A 12840-nucleotide genomic window follows, 5' to 3' on the forward strand; every position below is an offset into this window, starting at 1 on the left:
CCAACTTCATTTCCTCAGGCACAGGAGGCTATAAATTGCACCCACATACTTCTGATTGGTCAGTTATGTTGTAAAGGGTTTTAACCCCTGAGGGAAGGACAGATGACAGGATTGCCTTTTCGCCTTTCCTGGGAAGCTAGCTTTATATTCCAACTGGCATTCAATAGGAGTCTACCCAGCAGAGGTTTTCCAGGAGAAGCTGTGAATCAAATAATCTCCCTGCTAGTTTGACGTTGTCCTTTCCACTATGGCCTGGCCCACTTGAGAACTGCATTAGCTCATTTCAGGCTCCTCTATAGATTAGTTTGCTGAGCAGTTCATGCTACTCTAGTCTACCTTCTTCTTTACCCCTGGGAGTCCACAGACTGGGTTATGGAAGCCCCGTGTGGTGCACCCAGAAGGTTGAAGTCAACCCATCATTTTGGGTACAGTGATAATGGCTACATTTTGAAAAATGGCAAAGATGCAGAAAACACATGTGGATACACACATTAGTATAAATTGGTTGATTACACTTACAATTTTTTTTCTGAAAGCAGTTATCCAGTTGACTGAAGTATACAAATATTTATGTGCACCTGCATGTGCTATAATTTGCAGATTTTTTTTTAAAAAGCTATTTTTTTCACTGAAAACAAAAATATAAGACAAATTCAGCAGCATTAAGGTAGTATTTTATATGAATTTCTAAAATACAGCCCAGTACCCTTCAAAATAACATAGTGGGTTTAGAGTTGGGGGATTTAGGATCAGTGTCTGCTTAGCAGATTTTCTGCGTATATATTGAATCTTTTCTTCCTTAATGATTCATAGTGGATTCTCCATCACTGATCATTTTTTATCAAGATTGGATGTTTTTCTAAAAGATATGCTCTAGGAGTTATTTGGGGGGAAGTTCTATGGACTGTGTTATATAGGAGGTCAAACCTCATGATCACAGTGGTCTCATCTGGCTTTAGAATCTATGAATTTATGGACCTGTGACTTTTAGCAGGCAAGAGAAGCAACTTTCTGCTTAAACCAGGGCCCACCTATGAAGAAATCGAAAATGGGGCTAAGCAGTTAGTGTTTGGACTGGGATGAGAGAGGTCAAATGAGCACAACACTTCTGTATTACATGTGGCCATTTGTCTTGTCAATAGTGCTAGTTAAATAAAATACGTTTGTTAGTTTTCAATAAAATTGTGTTCCATTAATCTCCATTAAGCAACATCCACCTCCAGCTAAGCTCACAGGAATTCATTCCATTACATGTCCATCCATTTTGTTGGACCCAGCAGATTTTTTGAGTATTTCACACTACCAATGCTTTTTAATGGTATTTAAAATAAATTTAAATATTTCTTAACAGGCCAAAGCTTTTTAAATTATATTGGTTCTTGGAACTTTCCATGTAATATAAATGAAACCTCACTCTCTGGTGTATGAAATTAGATCCCAGCAATAAAGCAACTTATAAAGCCATATTCTGAAAGTATTTTCTACAACTAAATTGTGTCTACTGTAACTCACAGGGCTTCTCTCCTAATATTTTCATTTATATTATTTCCATCAGGATATAAAACACATGTATAGTAGTTACCATTTTAAAAATATCAATATTTGTTAATATTTATGACACAAGGTTATGTAAGGTGTATCACACTTATTTTTTATTTTACAAAGAAGTAGCTATCAAGCATTCTAAGCTATGGGTGGTATTTCTAAAGTATTTATAATTTTACATCTGTATAATAACATTTCTGTAATGACATGTATTTCAGATACTACATGTCAGACTTCTGTTGGCAAATGCTTACTCTTTAATGGAAACCAGTGTAGCTTTGTAAATAATGGATGGCAACCAGATATAGATAAACAGTAGAGCTGTCAATTAATTGCAGTAAACTCACGAGATTAAAACTGCGATTAATCACAGTTTTAATCACACTGTTAAAAAATAGAATATCAATTGAAATTTATTAAATATTTTGGATGTTTTTCTATATTTTCATATATTGTATTCTGTGTTGTAATTGAAATCAGTATATATTATTTTTTATTACAAATATTTGCACTGTAAAAATGATAAACAAAAGAAATAGTATTTTTCAATTCACTTTATACAAGTACTGTAGTGCAATCTTTGTTGTGAAAGTGCAATTTACAAATGTAGATTATTTCTTTTACATAGCTGCACTCAAAAACAAAACAATGTAAAACTTCACAGCCTACAAGTCCATTCAGTCCTACTTTTTGTTCAGTCAATTGCTAAGACAAACAAGCTCATTTACATTTACAGGAGATAATGCTGCCCTCTTCTTATTTACAATGCCACCAGAAAGTGAGAACCGGTGTTCGCATGGCACTTTTGTAGCTGGCATTGCAAGGTATTTACATGCCACATATGTTAAACATTCATATGCCCCTTCATGCTTTGACCAGCATTCCAGAGGACATGCTTCCATGCTGATGACGCTTGTTAAAAAATAATGTGTTAATTAAATTTGTGACTGCCAAGTCCTTGGGAGAGAATTGTATGCCCCCTGCTCCGTTTTACCCACATTCTGCCATATATTTCATGTTATAGCAGTCTCAGATGATGCCCCAGCACATGTTGTTCATTTTAGAACATTTTTACTGCAGATTTCACAAAACACAAAGAAGATACCAATGTGAGATTTCTAAAGATAGCTACAGCACTCGACCCAAGGTTTAAGAATCTGAAGTGCCTTCCAAAATCTGATCGGGATAGGGTGTGCAGCATGCTTTCAGAAGTCTGAAAAGAGCATCACTCTGATGCGGAAACTACAGAACCCGAATCACCATTAAAAAAACCCAACCTTCTGCTGGTGGCATCAGACTCAGATAATGAAAATGAACATGCGTCGGTCTGCACTGCTTTGGATTGTTATTGAGCAGAACCCATTGGCATAGATGCATGTCCTCTGGAATGGTGGTTGAAGCATGAAGGGACATATGAATCTTTAGCGCATCTTGCATGTAAATATCTTGCAACACTGGCCACAACAGTGTCATGTGAATGCCTGTTCTCACTTTCAGGTAACATTTGCTCTTCTCCCTCCTACCCTTAGAATCATGAACTCTACCATTTTATGATCACTTTCACCCAAGCTGCCTTCCACTTTCAAATTCTCAACCAGTTCCTCCCCATTTGTCAAAATGACATCTAGAACAGCCTCTCCCCTAGTAGCTTTCTCCACCTTCTGAAATGAAAAATTGTCTCCAATACAGTCCAAGAACTTGTTAGATAATCTGTGCCCTGCTGTGTTTTTTTCCCAACAGATACTACAGTCCCACTAACCAACTTTGGTAGTAATGTCTGATGTGTTTAAGAAGTTGTGGTATCGTTAGCAAATATATACTGTAGATATCACCTCCTCGTAATTGTTTGGAAAACCTGTATATTGCATTTCAATGTATCTGACCTTTTAATTCCATCCTGAAGTTGCATTTAACTTCGGTATCATAATTTTGTGCAGTACTGCTTTGAGAAACTGCTGATTATTAGCTAAAATAGTTTTGCAACAGCATGCATATTGCTACCACAGTTAAAATTGCAGTTAAAATTGTAACTGACTGGGAATTGAAATGACACCTTGATTGCTGAGCGCTATGATGAACATATTATATTTAATTGATAGTGCAGCACTGCAGAAGGAGGATGAACTAGAAAACACAAAGGTAAAAGTTACTGTCATGTAAGTGTTCCCTATGAAAGCCCATTCTACTTGATAATAGCATGAATTTTTAAAAAGGCCATTAGATGTGGTTGGTAAAACCAATAATATACATAGATGAGATAATTATACCACTAAATGACCAGTTTGTGAGAAAGTTAATGGCCTGAGAACTGTTAGTGCCGGCAAGTATTTCAGGGATTAGTGAAGTGCTGCTTGAAAGCATGTTTTAGATGTTCATTCCCTTTAATACTCAATACTATATTTTCAGTTACTTAATAGGATTTCTTAATTGAAGTAACTGGTATGGGATGGAAATAAGATCTTTCTCTTTGAGCTTTTTCAACAGTGAGGGAACTTAATTAGTTACTAAAGAACAATTTACCAGCGGTTGTGTTGGATTCTCCATCACTGGCAATTTTAAAATCAAGATAAAATATATTCTCTCATTAAAACAGGAATTAATTCAGGGAATTCCTTTTGCCTGTGCTATTCAAGAGGTTAGACAAGATGCTCATATTATCTGTGCCCTTACCTTTAAATATATATGAAAGACATGAGGCCTGACACAGGGCCACCCAGAGGATTCAGGGGGCCTGGAGTCTTCGGCGATGGGGGGCCCCCACTGTCGAACTGCTGCCAAAGACCTGGCATTTTGGTGGCAGGTCCCGGGGCGGAAGGACCCCCTGCCGCGGGTCTTCGAGGCACTTCGGCAGCAGGTCCCGGAGCAGAAGGACTCCCTGCCACTGAATTGCTGCTGAAGACCCAGAGCGGAAGAAGCTCTGGGGGCCCCGCTCCAGAGGCCCCGAAAAACTCTCATGAGGGCCCCTGTGGGGCCTGAGGCAAATTGCCCCACTTGCCCCCCCCCCCCCGAGCGGCCCTGGCCTGACACCTGAGAAGGTGTGCTCAGAAAGAGAGCAGACAGATCTGACAAGGATCTGGGGCAAGACAGGAGGCTGGGGCAAGGAACTGTGGAGGGCTGGGGCTGTGGACTGAGATTGGATGAGGAACACAGGGAGAGGATTGGGACTGGGATTCAGTTGGAGAGAGGAGAATGGAGGGAGGATGACTAGAGGCCAGAGGTAGGGGAAAGATAAATTGGATAAGAAGCCAGGAGGAGAAACTGGGACTGAAATGTGAAGCTGGTGTGGAGACTAGGACTGAGCAGAAAAGGAGAATGAGATTGGGCCAATGAGCCAGTGGTGGGAAACAGTTGGCCTGAGGGAAATTTCTTCATATTGGCTGTTTTCCCCAGCTGCCTACCTCATGGGGAAGAGCAGCCAATCACGGCTGCTCTGAAAGCAGGCAGTGCTCTCTCCTCCTCCCTTTAGGAGCTGACATCATTGTCACAGGAGGGGAGGGGCAAAGCCCGGCCCTGGACTATTTTTTTAATCCTGCTTTCATCCTGCCCCATAATACTCATTCCCACCTGCTTCCACATTGTGTCTTGCATTTTTATTCCACTCCCACACACAAAAACAGACAATAATGAGCACACTCCCCTCCTCAGCCTGAAATGGAATCCAAAACTAGATTTTCACCTTTCCTCTGCGGTAGGCAAATATCTGTGAAACCTGTTGGCAAAGTATGTATCTCATCCCCCTCCAATGCCGGTCCCCTTGGAAAATGACATCCTGCTACTATTGTCAGTTACTCTGTTAACTCAAGTGGCAGACAGAGGAATGTTGATGAACCATGTAGGTGTCAATCTGATGCCCCATAATGGAATTTCTGGCTTTTTTTTTTTTTAAGATTTCACTGTGCAATTAATTATCTGGGCTTATGTTTAAGGAACATTAAGGTTACAAAATCAAGTACTCAGAAGTTAGTAAATGTGAGAATTAAGGTTGCCTCTCCAATCTTAGCTTTCTTAATTAAAACTGAAAAGATAAACAAGCCAAGAACACCTTGGGTAAACAGTTTTCAAAGTTAATCTGGACCAATTCCAAGACTATGGGAGAGGGAAGGAGGAGAGCCCCAGATGATACCATAGTGTGTGTGTGCTTATTTGCTATTCCGTTTATATAGTAAAATATCAATAATTTGAGGTTTCTATTTAGGTTGTACATATGAACGTATAAGAGAAATATGACAATGACTGATGACTATTGAGGTAGTGTTGCCTTGGTGAGCTAATTATTAAATCTATGCAGGTAAATTAGGTCACATTTGACCCAATCTAGTGATCAAAATCTGCTCTGCTACACTGGTGTAAATTCAGAGTAACTACAATGAAATACAGAACTTAATTATTGTCTTTAACATTTGAAATTGATCGGGACAAAAAGGTTCAGTTGACAAATGGCTTTTCAGATGAGGCTTTGAGTTGTTTCTTTTCCTTCAGAGATTCGGCAACTTCAAAGTGGTTGAAGTTCAAACTGTAATAACAGATTTGTTACAGACTATAGGCCTCTACAGAAAAATTCATTCGTAATATAAGATATGTTTTAAATGTCAACAGAAATTTTTCCTTCTGTTTTTCTTTTCTGGCGCATTTTGGTTAGAAGAGAGTGTGATTCAGGTATTTCCTGACCAGTAGTGTATTCATTATACAGGTTTGAAAATTCGGTAGCCAACAATGTATTCTTTTCCCATTTGATTTGATAATCTGTGATTAAGATCTTGTCCCTCTAGGCCATCAAAGCAGTTTAAAATTTTCTTATCAAGGTGCTTTAAATAAACTGGACACTTTTTCATGTTGCAGGAAGATTAGGAAATACACAAACGTAGAATCACATGCATAAGAAAATAGTTATTTTGGAAACATCCTGTGAAATTGCATCTTGTGCAGATCATATGAACTTATCAGTCATCTTTCAAATATAATACAAAGACTGATTTTGACCTGATAATAGGTAGCTCTGCCTGTTGTACTGCAAGTGATTAATATACCAAGCAACCCCATTTTATTGCTAGCTGTCTTGTTCCATAATCAGTTTTTGAAGATAACCATTTACTGGAGAGGTTATTCAGATGTTGATTTTTTTCTCTGATTCATCCAAAAGAGTAACATTCTGTTTTTAAAATATAAAAGAGAATCCTCAAAATGAAGATAAATGTTGAGGTTGCCATTGTTGCTCGAAAAGTTACCAAAATAGAGCCACAAGTCTGTATCAGGAAGACGGACTATTATCAAAAACATCATTTGGGTTTTTTTTTTAACATACACTTTCTGTTCAAATAAAATATTGCGTACATCCACCAACACTCAATTATTTTGCTTTAGAATCCATAACAATGATTTTTTTCTCTTTCCCTCCCTTACAACATGCTCCACTCTGATGGTTTTTCATATGAACCAAAACATTTCCTTATGTGACTCCACAGACTAGTTTTCCTTTGTGTAATGTCCCGTCCTCCCCCCCAAACAAATGAACAAACAAAAACTCTGGGAAAATAAAATGACTGTAGGGGGATTAAGAAATGTCATTTGCAATGGAAAAATCTGCTCTACATCCTGACAGTTTTTAAAAATATCATGTACATAAGAAAAAAAATCCATCACTTAACAATAAACTAGGTAGTTATATACCAAACTATTGATCCTTACTGATGAATATGAATTGGTGGAATACTTAAGTGGGTATTTGAAGGTTAAGAAAAAAAAATATTGAGAGGAAGGACTAAAAATACGGAAGATAAATGTGTAGGAGAAGTATGGATGTGTAGGAGAATAGGTGTTGTAAATCCTCAGAGGTGAGATTTATGGGCTATTATATATCTTGCACGGGCTCTCAAGAGTACATTAATTAATCCAGATATATTCCTTATCTTCTCATGATGGAGAATTGAGGAGATCTGATTCTATTAGTTTAAAGAGAGGAGGATTGATCTTCTAGTGGGATGAGGGCTTGTTTAAGATCATTTCTAGTTAAGACTGATTTTCAAAGGCATTGGAAAATCTCAGATACCATGCCAGAGCAGGATACTTTGTTAAAGGACCATGGTGTCTGTAGTAGATATGCGATAGCGTGGTGACACTGGAACCATTTTCCAGTTGGTTAATTTATTTTAATAGTGTCTTGCTGCAGTCTAATGAGATCTAGTTGCAGTTTTGTTGAGCAGTGGACAACGGGTGGTGAAGATGTTAATGTGGCATTTTGCCATATCTTAAACAGACTTCCATTCTTCAGGGTATGATTATGTTCTTCATCCCATATTTCTCTGGACATGGGTAAATTAGTATGTCATCTGAGGGCTGGCCCCAAATATAGCAATTGTGTCTTCTAATAGAAAGGAGATGTGATTTTTTTATTGAAGATCGTTGTGTAGTATTTTGTAGAATGGGAGATGTGAGTCAGAATCAGTTCTGAAACTTGTGGGATGCTCATAAGGTGGTGTTTTGTAAACTGCTTCCCAACACTAAGGGCGTGATCAATTTCTAAGAGAAAGTGAATTGTGTTATTCCAAAATGGGATGTCAGGCAATGAGTAGAGAGGATTTCAGTGTGCTACAAAATATTTTTGAGGGTAGCTCAAGAAGAGTTTAAGATTAGGGATCATATTAGAGGTAGGTAACAGAATAAGATCTAATAAGAAGATTATACCAAATAAGGCAGAAATTCCTCATTGGTTGCAAACTATCTTGCCATGTTTCTCTTTTGTAAAGCATTAATAAGAATTTGTATCTGGAAGACTCAGACCTCCATTTACTGATGACTTCTCAATTATCTTGTATGAATGCCTTGACTATTAGTTTCATCTAGGCTGGTAGCTGGAGATATGTTTGTTTCAGAAAATTTAGCTGAACTTTTCAGTCCTGGTATGCTTAGCATTACAGTAGGTTTGAGTCAATGTGAAATTCTGAAATTGAAATATGACCCATAAATGATATATATAATAGCTTGTTAGGAATTGAGTTGTTTAATTTGAATTTATGGGAGGTTTTGTAACTCTTATAAATTAATCTATCCCAGACTTATATTAAAAGGTATTAATTTGGAATAGATCTTTCTTGGATATTCTTGGATTGGAATCCTGCCTTCGCACATGAGTCTTTTCAAGGGATCTAGGATTTTGATTTTAATGTTTCACAAAGAATATATGAACACTCAGAAACATAATTACCTGACTTTCTTGGAAAACATGACTGCTCACGATGATGGTTTGTGTTACAACTTGAGCCTGGAAAACACATTAAGGACATGGAGAGTGTCAAATATATGTAACGTGAGTATGTATCTCATCAGTCACTCTGTGTGAAAGCAATTCCAAAACAGATAATGGATCAAGAAGACAAATTTAAAATAAAAAAATGAAAGCAACAGGAATCATGACAGAATTTCTGCAATTTTCTGAGTAATCATTCAAAAAGGATATGGAACAGTCTTGGGAGTATTGTCTTGCTGTTAAAGAACAAGTCTGGCATTATGAAATTTGGATTCCATTCCCAGCTGCTCTACTAATTAGATGTGTGATCTTGGACAACTCGGTTATTTTTTCCAATTTGTGAAAGGGCATAATACTTTTTGACACAGAATTGTTAGGCCTAATGTCTGTAGAATTTTTTGAGATTCTAAGATGGAAGATGCTACAGATGTGCCAAATGTTAATTGTTACTGGAATTGCATTAGAAATACCACTTTATTTTATAGGGCAGAGTTAAAGGTAGGATGCCAGGTCTTTTTGCTATCCACAATCAGACTTTGGGCAGAGGCAGATCAACACAGTTGGGCATGAGAATCCTATGCACAAGATGATAGCTGTGTTTGAGCAGAACACTGGAAGATATGTCCCATTCTATGTGGTTTTTTGGTAGGGTTGTTTAGATTGGAGATATTGTCTGCCTCTAAAATACTGTTCTGTCCTGACTTTACTGTACAATTTAACCATGCTCATTTCAGTAACCACTACTATATGGAGTGTGGCATCTTCCATATATAAGCATAGGGGTAATATTTGAGGAGAATGACGCCAAGCAGTACTAATGAGGAGAATAAGGCCAAATGTTGGCATTTCAAGCCAGTGGGAAATGGAGCAGTGTAGAAGATTCCCTGGCCTTTAAATTGGACTAGGATTCAGTTCTGTGGTATTCTAGCCATGGAACTCTCAAGGGCCGAGATAGCAGGCAAACAACACTTGTCTAAAGCCCTAAATCACTTATGTCCTACTTAGCTTTTGTACAATATGCATCTGTTTTGTTTATTTATCAAACTTTGTTAAAATATGTTAGTATTTCAGATTGATAGTAAATTTAAATTGAGTTTTTGCCATAAATGTTAGTAATGAGTGTTTTCCAAGATTAATCCAAGAATAAGGGAATTGGGCTTATTAATTTACTTTAGTTTATTATAATAGAAAAATAATTGATAAATTATAAATAGTAAAAGTTAAGTTTTTACTTGAGTGAAGTGGAAACAGAAGAGACTATTAGACCACAAGAATTAACAGAAATCTCCCATAGGTTTTCATGTGTTTTCTATTCCTGTTCTTGTTCTGGAAAATCTGTGAGCCTAGCAGCCGTGGAAGTCTTCCCCATGATTTTAGAAAACCTTATAAAGGTCAATCCAGATGAAAAACATAATTTCATCAAATTGCATTGTCAAAGCTCTCGGCAAAAGAACCACAGAATTACAATTGTAGATAAAGAATTGATAGCACACTGTGACATCATCCTCAATTCTTTCTGGGGATTAGTAATCAGATAGGTTGAATGATGGTAAAAAATTAATCTGAACTATCCCTCTGATGCCTCTGGGTGGGCAGATGTATTTTAACATGTGATGGCTGCTGCCTTTATAAAAATCCCAAGTATCTACCAAGAAGAATGCCCAGAGAATTTGCATTGTTCAGTTAAACATCTTGAATGCTTTTCTTACATTTTATTAGGAAGAAAGTGGGTTATATTAATAGTGATTGTGAAAGATTACATCAAAATTATAACTACAAAAGTTTCTTTATTCTGTTTCCTTCAGTCTCACACCTTTCATGGTATGAAAGACTTTTTTTCATCACTGGGCTGAATGTGGGAGCAGCAAATACAGGTCTCATTGTATAGGCAGCTTCATACATTCTCCTTCAGAATGCCAGGTACTTAATACAGTATGTGCGGTGGAATATGGAAATTTGGAAGACTGAACAGAAGGGCATCATTGCCTAGAAAATACGGCTTTTGTTTTTGACAGACTGATTTGTTTGTATCCCACACCAGAAAATTATAGTCAAATGCGATATTAAAATACTATACTTTGTTACTGCAGAAATTAATGGAAATCTGCAAGCATTTGGATCTATGTGTTTCTATACTCTGGTCCTATCTCCAGTAACAAGTGTTATGACTTTTTTGTCTCCTGCATTCTAGCTGTATTTTAACATCTGTGCACAAGATTATACATCTGCATATTTTATTTTAACAATTATGACCCTCATAGCACACCTTGGACAAGACAGAAATGTGTACTTCAAGTTTCAACTGTAAAACACAATAATATACAATAAAACCTGATATAATTCAAGTGATCTGTTTGTCTAATCTATCTGCTGATCGGTCAGTTGTACTTACATGAGCCAGTACTGTAGTAGCTGAGCACCTCACAATTTTTCATCCTCACAATGCAATCTGCTAGGGAAATCCTTTAATTGCTAGGAAGGTATGCAAGTAGCCAGGGCTAGAAAATCTTGATCAACATGAATCTCTCCTGACAAATATACAAATTGTAGGCAATTCTAAATTTCTTTAAATGAAGTATATATTCTGTTGGGACACTGTATCTTTAAATAGAAACTCTCCTCCATAGAGTTCATGGAATGTTGAGAAGATACTTTCTAAAAGGTAGGTAGTCTGTCTTGAGCAGAGAGACACTTAGAGGATCAGATTATTTTTTCCTGTATTTTTTTAGTCTATACCACTGCCCACGTCGCCAGGCTATACTGCTGTTTTTGGCATGCTAGTTCAATCAAACCTGGTGTGGGTATATCCATCTGAGCTGAAAAAGAAAATTCTCCAAAGTTTGCAAAGCAGACATACCTTAAGGGTATGTCTTCAAAGCACAGTTAACCAAGGGCTTTTACCTAGATTTTAGTCTCTTATACACACAGAAAATCCTCTGGCCTGGTTTTGGAGGTGCTTTAAGGCCAGGCTAGATTCCTCAGCTGGCGAGTGGGTTAGAGCTCAGACTTTCACTCAGACTGGAACCCACACATTTTCCAATGAGGCAAAATCACTTGAGTACTAGAAGCCATCTAATGCTCTTCCCACAATCCCCTTGCCTGACTATTGACTGGGAAAGAATCCTAGAATGTCTCAGTACAAAGATCCATTAGATGTTCCCCCAGATACCCCTGGGCAAGTGCAGAAACAGTGGTGACACAGTAACATGGATATGACTTTGCTGTGGGAATGCTCAGACCCAGGCGTGGCTAACCCAGTGCCAATCACTCAGGTTAACTGTGCAGTGAAGACATACCCTAAGGCTGATTTAATCCTTAGTTACCTTTTAGCTGGTAATACAATAACTGCCAAACCCACAGGCATTTATATAACATTCATAAACATAAAACACTTATCTCCCACAATTAAAATGTAATCTTTTCAGAGCAGGGACCATTTCTACCTCTTTAAACAGTACTTGGCACAATGGCACCTTGATCAAGGTTGTGGGTTCTGTATGTTACCATAAAATAATTAATAATAATTATGCAGATTTCATAATTTGTTACTTTGTGTAATTTACCTGATCATCAATTTCCTTCTTAGCAAAAACATATTCCTTAAGTAAATGGCTCTGGAGTTGTTGTTCACCTCAAAAAGGAATAGTGAAATCTTTGCAGTCTACCACAACAAAAACATTTACATGTAAAGGTTCTATCACTGAAATATAAAAATATTAATTGACATGCCTAATAACCATGTGAATTTTTCACCTAGGATTTATTATCAGCGCTTAGCTCTTTGTCAGCACTCATAACATAATGATTACACCCACCATAAATTTGACACTCTTTTTGTTTGTGTATGTATATAATTAGTGAGTTATCTTGTAAACCTAAAATTAACCCAGTTAAATTCTGGGTGCTCATTACTGCTCTGACTACTTATATCAAATGAAAATAAGTCAGTATCCTTTGACTGTTTGAATACATGAGGCTATATTCTTTGGGTTATCTTAAAATAAGTTCAGTGCTTATTAAGAAAGCCCCATGGGAAGGTCTAAGTAAGTAAG

This window comes from Gopherus evgoodei, chromosome 10 (genome assembly GCF_007399415.2).
Source record: "Gopherus evgoodei ecotype Sinaloan lineage chromosome 10, rGopEvg1_v1.p, whole genome shotgun sequence".
In the NCBI taxonomy this organism is placed as follows: Eukaryota; Metazoa; Chordata; order Testudines; family Testudinidae; genus Gopherus; species Gopherus evgoodei.